The sequence below is a fragment of the Octopus sinensis genome, linkage group LG4, assembly GCF_006345805.1.
Source record: "Octopus sinensis linkage group LG4, ASM634580v1, whole genome shotgun sequence".
NCBI classification, from domain to species: Eukaryota; Metazoa; Mollusca; class Cephalopoda; order Octopoda; family Octopodidae; genus Octopus; species Octopus sinensis.
In genome coordinates this window covers 109,202,086-109,213,770 of record NC_043000.1, presented here as the reverse complement: position 1 = coordinate 109,213,770, position 11,685 = coordinate 109,202,086, and positions in this window count along the sequence as shown.

Genomic DNA, 11,685 nt, shown 5'->3' with positions numbered 1-11,685 from the left:
TTGACTGAAACAATTAAAATATAAAAGATATATCTACATTTCGCCTTCAAATAGAGGATTCAGGTTGCATAAAACCATTTTGAAGTTGCAATGGGGGTCTTGAAACCGGTGCCGCCGACGCCGGCGAATGAGAAGCTTTGCTGTTATTAAACATCGAACAAAGTTTATTTGATGTGAAACAGGAATGACGAGTCCAGGTATTCAAATAGTATACGAGTGGCAAATTGCCGATCCACTGTGAAAACTTGTGAGCGAGTGAGTGAATGTACGTATATGTGTACGGATGTTGACAGATAGATAGATAGATAGATAGATAGATAGATAGATAGATAGATAGATAGATAGATAGATAGATAGATAGATAGATAGGTAAGTAGGTAGGTAGGTAGGTAGATAGATAGATAGATAGATAGATAGATAGATAGATAGGTAGGTAGGTAGCTAGATAGATAGATAGATAGATAGATAAATAGATAGATAGATAGATAGATAAATAGATAGATAGATAGATAGATAGATAGATAGATAGATAGATAGATAGGTAGGTAGGTAGGTAGGTAGGTAGGTAGATAGATAGATAGATAGATAGATAGATAGATAGATAGATAGATAGATAGATAGATAGATAGACAGATAGATATGTTTCTTTATTAGCACACAGACGGGACAGATTACAAAGTAGAGCTTTTCTTTTTTTTGGAGAAAAAAAAAAGTGGCGTAGGTTTTCGATCAAAAGGGATCGTAAGAGGGAAAGAGGAAAAAAAAAAGATAAAAAGGAAGCGAAACAAAAGAAAAGAAAAAAAAGGAGAAAAAAAGAAAGGTAAAAAGGGGAAAAAGAAAAAAAAAACGATTAATAGGGATCGTGTATCACTGTCGTGATGTACGGTGTAAAGGGGGAAGCAGATAAGGTTTATCCGTGGGAAGAAAAGCCTACGAAAAAGACCACGGTAACCTCGGTCAATATTGTCATATGTTACCACATTGGTTTGCAAGTGGGTAACCCTCTGTTTTTAATTTCTGGGTTCATAGGATTATGCTCAAGGTGGCTTCGTCATCATACGTGCCACCTTGCTATCACCCCATCTTTTTTAAAACATTCGCTAGACAAAACTTGCCTCTCTACTCTCACTTTCCTTTTCAAGTGGTACTTGAAGAAGTTGATGAGAGATTGACCAGAGAGGAAAGTGTTTGTCTCCAATCCTTTCAGACGCTTCCACCAGATACATTCTTTCGCCATAGCCACAAGGATGATGAAAATAGCTAATCCTTTCCGTTTGAAGGAAGGAGGCGTGACAATATTGACGATAGACTCAGCTGATAAACCGACTCGTCCCACACGTGACAGCAGTTGTTCGACATAAGCCCATAGGTCGGAAATTGTTGGACACTGCACGAATGCATGCAAAACGGTTTCGTCGCTCTGACCGCATCTCGGGCAGGTCGGCCCCGTGTTTCTCGAGCAGTGTCTGTAGAGCTTATCCCGAACGGGTAGCGCTTCTCGGTAGCACTGCCAGGCCATGGATCTCTGGAAGTTGTCCATGGGCCCTGGCCCGAAAGTCGTCCCGAACAGGCGGGTCAGGTATTCCTCGTCGACGTCCAGGTTCGCCCCGAGCTCGTCGTCGTACCTCCCCTATAGATAGATAGATGTGTACACACAAACACACACACATATCTATATATGTATGTATGTACGTATATACAGACATAAAATAAGTGGGAATAAATATATGTATATTTGTCTTTTTGCCTATCTATTTGTCTGTCTGTCTCTCTGTCTCTCTCTCTCTCTCTCTCTCTCTCTATCTATCTATCTATCTATCTATCTATCTATCTCCAAAAAAAGAAAAGCTCTACTTTGTAATCTGTCCCGTCTGTGTGCAGCCCTGTGTGGCTAATAAAGAAACATATCTATCTATCTATCTATCTATCCATCTATCCTATCTGTATTTCTGTCTGTATGTCTCTCTGTCTCTGTCTCTCTCCCTCCCTCCCTGTCACTTCATATGTGTATGTGTGCATGTGTGTGCATGTATGTGGGTTCGCCTGTTAGTCTATGAATATGTATACGAGCAGTTTCGTCCACACACGTTGCATACAAGTACACACCCTCGCGCGCCTACGCACCCACACGCACGCGCACACGCGAACCCACGCCCATCCACCCGCCTACCCACCAATCCGTAGCGCGCAGACAGACAACGCTATCGCTATCCATTGATTGCCGAAGTAAGATCAAACCATCCCAGCGTCACACCTCGAGGAGGATATCCTAGCCTCACTCTGCTATCTTGGCAACAGCTTTCAACAGCGTTGAAAACCTGAGGAGAAATCTGCAGAGTATTCTATGAGGAGTGTGGTGGTGGTGGTGGGGTGGCGGGGTAACGACCTGCCGGGCTGGCCGGTTGGCTGGTCGGCGGGCTGTCTGGCCGGTTGGTCGGCTGGCTGGCTGGCGCGTTGCTGTCTTACCGGTGTTGTGTTGTTCTTGTGTTGGTGTTGGTTGAAGTGGTAGTGAAATGGTGGACTACGGTTTCTGCAGTAGTAGGATTGTAATGTGGTTTGGTGTTGGTGGTGCACCGATGTGGTGGTGGTGGTGGTGGTGGTAGTGGTGGTGATGCTATTATGGTGATGATGGTGGTAGTGGTGTTGGATATTGGTGGCGTATTGTGGTTTGGTGGTTGGGTTGACGGTGGTGGTGGTGTGGTGGTGGTGGTGGTAGTGGTAGTGGTAGTGGTGGTGGGGGTAGTAATAATGTGATAAGGTGGGTGTTGGGAATGGTGGTGTTGTAAGGGTGCCATGTGATATGTGGTGTAGATGGTAGTGTGATGGTGGTAGTGGTGAGATATGGGGTGGTTGTGTGGAATGTAGGGGTGGGTGGCTGCTGTTTTGGGTCGGTGGTGGTGGTGGGGACGGTTGGTGAGTCAAGGTGGAAGAATTCTGAGATGGTTTAGTGTTTCCGGTCTGGGCAGTCCCGGCCAGCGATATATATATATATATATATATGTATATATATAATATATATATATATATATAGACAGAGAGAGAGGGGGGGGAGAGAGAGAGAGAAAGAGGGCAAGCGAAGAAGAGAGAAAAATTGAGAGAGTGGGGGGCGGAGAAAAGGAATATAAGAAAGTGGGGGTAGTGAAAGACTACGAGAAAGAGGGACAGAAAGGAAAAGTTTTGGGAAGAGAATGAAAGCAAGAGGGTGAGCGAAAGGAGGAAGAAGTGAAGAGAATAGCGAAAATGAAAGAGCTAAAGAATGAATGAAATACAAAGAGTAAGGATAAAGAAAAGGAAAAATCAGAAAACAAAGCAACACATACAGAGAGAGGGAGAAGAAGAAGGAAAGAAAAGAGTAGTAGTAGTAGTAGTAGTAGTAGTAGTAGTAGTAGTAGTAGTAGTAGTAGTAGTAGTAGTAGTAAATAAACGCTATATGTTTGATATATTGATGTCTACGTTATTTCTCTCCCTCTCTCTTCTCTTCTTCTTTCTCACTTCCTCCATCTCTTTCTCTCTCTCTCTCTCTCTCTCTCTCTCTCTCTCTTGTCCCGACCTGAATTCTTCACTTCTCCTTTCTCCAGGACAAACTACACCTGGTCATAAACGTCTCTACAAGCACGCCTCCCCACTGCTCCCATTCGCTTCCTCTTTCCCTCCTCCTCCTCCTCCACTTAGTCTCTCCTTCCTTTCCCTCTTCAAGACACGTGCTTCTTTTCGCCCATTTCGCGTTGCTTTGGCACTCACCTCCATTAGTCAGTCTGTCTGACTGGGATATCGCTTTGTCGGTCTGCCAGCCTGCCTGTCCGTTTTTAATCTCGGAGTCTGAATGTCAGTGTTAGTATGTTAGTCTCTCTCGGTGTAAATTTCTGAATACCAGAAGTTACTGGAGAACCAGTACAGTATGAGTTCTGCATGCATACAAACAAACATACATACTTGATCAAAAGATCATAAGATCCGTTTGAGAAAGCTGTCCAATATTGGTGTCACTGGAAAGCTGCTGCAGTGGATCAAGTGCTTCCTGTCTAACAGAACCCAACATGTTGTAGACGAAGGAGTCAACTCCAGCCCAGCCAAAGTCAGTAGTGGTGTCCCACAAGGCACTGTGTTGGGCCCACTTCTCTTCATCATCTACATTAATGATATTACTGACACCATCAAACACAGTAACATCAGAATCTTCGATGATGATTCCAAGCTCCAGAAGGTCGTCACGTCATGCACATACACACACATACATATATATGCATATATATATACATACATACATACATACATACATACATACATACATACATACATACATACATACATACATACATACATACATGCATACATATATATACTGAACCAGAAAAGAAACGTTGCACACATACTAAATAGAAACTGGTTTATTAACAGACTGCCATAGCACTGATTGAAGAATAGTGCTAATTAAGTGACCATTCTTTTCTAACGATAAAACGTCATTTCCTGAAACATGTTTGACGTCACATGGTGTCACGTGATGACGGAGTGTCCTGGATCCAAAGTCATGAATTCAATATCTCGTGTGACCACCGTTAGCGTTGATTACCGCCAGGCAACTTATGTACATTGAATGCACCAAACGGTTGATGAAGGTCAAGGGGAGTAGCAGCCCAGACGCTCTTAAAACTTGCAGTGAGTTGTGCCGCAGTTGTCAGACATGGACGGATGTCATTTAGCTTTCATTAGATTTCGTTCCACAGGTGCCTTATGGGGTTTCAAGTCCGGACATAGGAGAGGACATGGCAGTGCCTGGATGTTGTGTTGTTGGAGGAAGTCTGTTGTCAAGCTGACAGTATGGGCGAGCAAAGTATTGCACAATGTAAGGCGGCAACACTTGGTCGACGCAGCGAGCAGCGGTTACTCCATTGCCCCGGCTTTGGCCGATGTTTTGGAAGACCACCGGTCCAAGTTTCTGGTTGAGTGCAATCCGACCCATACTATGATGCTCCGTCCTCCTCATAAGTCTCTCTCCACCACACAGCCATCAGCATGACGTTCGCCCTTTCTTCTCCAAACCCTAGCTCTGCCATCTGACACAGAAATGCAATATCGACTTTCGTCAGAGAAGACTACAGTCCTCCGCGGCTGATATCGCCAGTTCTGACATTTTTGAGCCCACTGCAGACGTGCCTGTCGATGACTATCTTTGAGGATGGGGTCCCTAGCCGGACGTCGACAAGACAGATCTCAGCCGGTGGCGAACTGTCTCTGTACAAATAGGTTTCTGGTGACTCCCTATGGTCTGCCTAGATGATTCCGTTGCTCTTCGGAATCGTCCTGCAAGTGCTGTTGGTGTAGGTGGCAATCTTGACGTGCTGTTGTAACCCTCGGTTGGCCACTGCGTGGCCCGTCATCTGTGCTGTGTGTTGCAGTGTACTGTTCCCTCAGCCGCTCAGTTGTCCGAATACTGCAGCTCAAGTCATTAGCAATGACCCATGGACGTTGTTCAGCATGGAGACGTCCGATGTTTTGCTCCCTCTGATTTCGTGTCAGTCTTGGCATGCTTCCCGCGTTCTTGAAACGAATGACAGGATGGTAAACTTGGGTGCCTTTTATACTCAATGAGCCAACGTTTTGATCCTGCATCTTGCTTTCCATAAAGATGCGTTCGCGAGCATTACCATGTTCAGGAAAAGTGAACGAGTTCGAAACCTACATGCAATCCTTGTGTTTTCAGAAGAGAGTGGTGTTGTGAGTCAGTGATATCTTCCCGATGTCAAACTAACTAGAAATGTGATAAAACCCACAAAATCCCAATATCTTGTGTGAAATAAATAATCTTTCACAGTGCGACGTTACTTTTATGATTCAGTATATATATATATACACACACAACACATATACATATATATATATATAATATATATATATATATATACATATATATATAATATATATATATATATATATATATATTATATATATATATATATATATATATATATATATATATATATATATATATATATATATATATACATGCATGCTATATATATATAAACCAAAGCAAATGCATAACCATATACATCGAATCATGGAAACAGACATACGTTCTAACTTAATTACTTAAAAACAAATAGAAACATACACAGACAGGCATCCACTCCCCCTACACACATCCCTAAATTCATTTACTTTCCTACGTTCTTACTTTCAGGCATATATTAGTATACACGTGCTTCCGTACCTATATATTCTTATGCCTACAATCTAATTAATGCATTATATATACGTGTGTGTGTGTGTGAGTGCGTGTGTGACTGTATATATATATATATATATATATATATATATATATATATATATATATATACATGTATGTGTGTAGTCAAACATACACGTGCACGCCCGCTTGCATATTCTGGTGTACAAACATGTTAAGTGAATATCTCGGTATATCTACGAAGGAATACGAAGTCCTTGAAATGCTGTCTGTAATAACTGTACACAGGTGTTACTGATTTTAAATAAACATGGGCGAAAATACGTGAGAGCGGATCAATAAAAACATATGCATCATTTTTTTTTGTTCTTACATATTTAATGCGTGTATATGCACGTGTGTGCGTATGTGTATATTTAAAAAGATATATATGTACATGTGTATATATATATATATATATATATATATGCATATATATGCATATATATATATATATGCATATATATATATAATAATATATATATATATATAATCATATATATATATACATACATATATATATATATGTATATATATTTATATATGCACACACACACACGTGCGCGTGTGTGCGTGCGTCTTTGTTTGTGTATCTCGGCTCTGTACATTCTGAGTTCATATCTCACTGAGGCCATCTTTGCCTTTTATCGTTCTGGGGTTCGATAAAATAAAATATCAATCATGTATTGGGGCCGATGACATCGACTTGACCCCGCGCACGTTGAACCCTGCAACGGCCCAACACAAATGTTGCAATCTCAATCACTTGCATGTCTTGGAAACAGGTCAGCCAGCCTTATGAGCCCCGGGGACCAAGAAAAACGATAAACATCTCAAAAATAAATAGACACCATCATTTCTGAAAGGTTCATTCCGTTTTTCTTCTTTACGTAGTTTTTGGTTAAAGAAGAGGCTTCCTTGCAGCAGCTTTGCCAAAGAAGCGGAATTGATGGAGATGCCTCACAAAAGTACTTCCACTCACCTGGAGCTGCTCTGCAACATCAGCTGCCTTACAACGAGGATTATGTCCAGCGTTCCGCTTGAAGTATGAAGACACCTGTTAGAGGGCCCAGGTCGACCTGAGCGGTGTGTGTGTGTGTGTGTGTGTGTGTGTGTGCGTGTGCGTGTGCGTGTGTGTGTGTGTGTGTGTGTGTGTGTGTGCGTGTGCGTGTGTGCTGCTGATTCCTTTTCTTTCATGGTGAATTGCATAACCACTCTGCTGACTGTGACAAGAGCCATCCCAAGGTCTTGTGCAATCTTACGCTGGTTAAGTCCATTCTCGATTGACCTACAATATGCCTTCTTTGAAAATAAGACAACTCTTTTGCTTCAGGTGTTCTCAGCATAGCTAGTTGCTCTAAACAATTAAAACACTATAATCTCGAATAAAAATAATACATTTACAAGTGTGAAGCCGCAGGTATTGTCAAGATTGGTGATGCTATCAATTGCCCTCCCCCTCAAAACTGCAGCACTTAAGTCTAAATTAGAAACCATTATGATCTTTGCTTGGTATCTAAGTGTAGGTTTCTTTATTTTTAAAATTGTTTGGTGTTTACCAATAAAATCTCTTCGAGATAAACTTTACTTCTGATGCTTTTGGTGTCATCAAAATAGTATTAATCCAGCCCACTGAATTGGCTGGACAGTAACGGCGTGGGATTATGCCTTGTGTTATTTATTTTGTATATCAGCATTCCGAGTTCAAGTCCCACAATAGCCTACTGGGAGGTACACTTGCTTTAAGTTTAACCCTTGGCCTATCTAAGAATTTCCAGAAATTTGTCCTAAACATCTATGGTTTCAGATTTGAAGTTAGCTCTTGTTTCATACATCCCTTGTTACTCTAGAGTTGTAAAAGAATAGGAAAGTGTATCGTATTTAATGCATGGATTCCAGGAGGAATATGTCCTATGTATCACCATATGTGATACACAAGACAGGTAAAGGATTAAAATCACCAATTTCCACTCTGGGTAACCTCAGCAGAATCCGCTTCGTGGCAAGCAGTCTTATTAGGTTTCCAATTAGAGCAAGACTAACTGACTTCATCTGACCAACCTTGGAAGCACCAAGCGCTTGTTTCCTGAGTAAATTATTTAAAAAAAATATTGTAAAAAATTTGAATTTGCGTCAACTAAAACCACCCACTAGTTTGCATATACCGACTAGTCGGGTGGGGGGCGTACCTTTTGTACTAAGGTGAACCTTACACAGATCAATAAGCATCATTCAAATGATGACGAGGCAACATTCAATGATTCATTGATCAGGGTATCAATTCTGTACTTTATATTGGTTTCTCTATTCTTTTGTTATTGCCGTTGTTATTGTTCTTGTTATTGTTTAATGCTGGTCAGTTTAGACACAGTAAAGATATGACTCACACGTCATCATTTAAATGTTTGTTAAGAAACCATTAAACTAGTATCATAGTCATTAATCACCCATCACACACCCTGCTGCAGTCACTCCACCACCGTTAGAGTTTCAATCAATTTGCATGTCCTAGTTATCTCCCTTCTCCCATCTTCACTACCGATTATTCTTTCATTATTATTAATCAATTTTGATCGATCAACACCTTCTTTTCTATTTCGGCCACAACAATCATGTTTTTTTTTAGATCCAACTGAATTATATGCCTTAGCATTTTCTGTTTTCTATTATTAGCCACAAGCATGGTTCTGTGGTTTAGAAGTTTGCTTTCCGACCAAGTGTTTCCGGGTTCTGTGCCATCGTGCTGCACTTCGAACAAGTGTCTACATACATACAGGTGTGTGTTTTATCTCCTATCACCGCTTGAAAAACGGTGTTGGTGTGTTTACATCCACGTACCTTAGTAGTTCGGCAGAAGTAGCAGGTCGATTCTTGTGGTTGATTCTTTCGACTAAAATTATTCGTTCGACGAAAATCAAGCTGTTGCCCCAGCTTGGCCGCTGGTAGAATTGTTACCGCGCCGGACAAAATGTTTAGCAGCATTTTGTCCATCTTTACGTTGTAAGTTCAAATTCTGCCAAGGTCGACTTTGCCATTCATTATTTCGAATCGATAAACTAATTACCATTTATACATTGGAGTCGATTTAATCGATTACTAAAATTTGAAACAATTATTTGACGGACGGTGGATTGGAACAGTCGTTAGAGTGGCGCCGTATTTCTTCCTGCTCTTTAAGTCCTGAGTTCAAATCTCAGCGAGATCCAGATTGCCTTTCATTCTTTCGGGTTCGATAAATTAACATGGTGATCAAGACCTGGGTTTCCATGGCATCGACGAAACCCGTCCTTAATTGGGTTTTATGCCTATACTGGAAGCATTATAAATCGTCTTTACGGCAGCAAATATATTTTTAACATCTCTGAAATTCTGAATGGAAACCATACAGATTTCGACATTGATTTAGGCTATTTGCTGCTGATGAGGCCCCTGTCAATAAACAGTGAGGGTTTAAATTGGTTGCACATCTACACTTAAATCTATAGCATTAAACTCTGGCTAGAGATCATAATGATTTCAAAAAATGATACGAGGTCAGTAAATTTAACTCGATTACATCGATGTTCCGTGCTCAACTGCTATTCATTTTATCGACTCCGAATTATTAAAAGGCAAAGTCGACCTCGATGGAATTTGAACTTTGAGCGTAAACAGCCGGAAGAAATGCCTCCCAACACTTTTGTCCGGTATATTATCGATTCTGCTGGCACGCTGTCTTTGATAGTGATTTCAAAGCTACCGCTTGAGCAGGAATTTTATAGAGGTGAGTGTTAGTAGATCACATCGAAACCGGGTTTAACTGGCACTTATCTTAATCAAACAAGAAACGATGAAACGATAAAAGTCAACCTCGGCGGAATTTGAACTCATAACATAATGAGTCGGATGAAATAACGCAAAGCTCTTTTTTTTTCTTTTGGTTCTTGGACTTTCTGACTATTCGGTCAATTCGTTGCTTTTATGTAAGAGATAATAATTCTTTCTGTTATCGGCACAAAGCCTGAAAATTACATCGATCTCCAGGCAAAGTCGACCTTGGAAGAATTTGAACTCAGTACGTAAAGAGGGACTAAATACTGGTAAGCATTTTACCAGGCGCGGTAATATTCTGCCAGCTCGTCGTCATTATGCTAGAGATAATAATGAGCTTAAAAACAAGAAATGATTATGCGAGGGATTTAGGAAGACAAAAGAATTTGAATGAAAGAATAATTTATGTATAACGAACCTACGAACCATTGTGTTGCGATGTTGGTTAGAGATAAACAAAGACTTACAGCCATTGAAGTCGATGTAAAATTTGAAACGATAAATAAAAGGCTGAAGATCAAAGACTGGTGATACTATATAATCCGTTCGTAATAGAGAAGATATATATATTATATATATATATATATATATATATATATATATAATATATATATATATAATATATATAATATAATATAATATATTATAATATAATATAATTTGCACACATCACATACGCATATAATATTATATATATTTATATTATATATATAATATATATATATATATATATGCATTATATATATATATATATATATATATATATATATTATATATAATATATATATATATTATATATATATATATATATATATATATATGCATTAGTATATACATATATATATATACATATATATATATTCTCGTTCGCGGGTGAGTTCTACCAACAGATCTCGGGAGTGGCCATGGGAACGCGAATGGGCCCCAACTATGCAAACCTGTTCGTTGGCTGTGTTGAGGCCCAAATATTCTCTAGTTTTACTGGTCCCACTCCCGAACTATACGGTCGTTACATTGACGACATTATCGGTGCCACCTCACTCTCCCGTGAACATCTAGATTCCTTCCTCTCTTTCGTTCAATCCTTCCATCCTGTCCTCCACTTCACCTCCACTATCTCCAACACCTCTGTCTCCTTCCTCGACATTTCGGTCAGCATTCATCACTCCACTCTTACCACCTCCATTCACTACAAACACACAGACTCACACTTATACCTAAACTTCTCTTCCTCCCACCCCCAACACACCAAGCTTTCCATCGCCTATTCCCAATTCCTCCGTCTACGTAGGCTCTGTAGTGACGACCATGACTTTGAAACTCAGTCTCAACTCATGGCTCGCCACTTCATCCTACGTGGATACCTCCTCACCACTATCCACACCGTCCTTGCCAGAGCACGTTCTGTAGTCCGTGCATCTGCTCTCTCCCCCCGAACCTGCCCTGCAGTCTCCCGCCTCCCTTTTCCCCTCACTTACCACCCCACCACCCTACCTCTCCACTGCTCCATTCTTCGAGCTTTCCGGCATCTCCAGTCCGACCCGTCCACTTCACACGTATTCCCTAACTGACCCCTCCCTTCCTTCAAACGAGCCCATAACCTACGAGACCTCTTGGTCCACAGCTTCTTCCCTGACACTACCTCC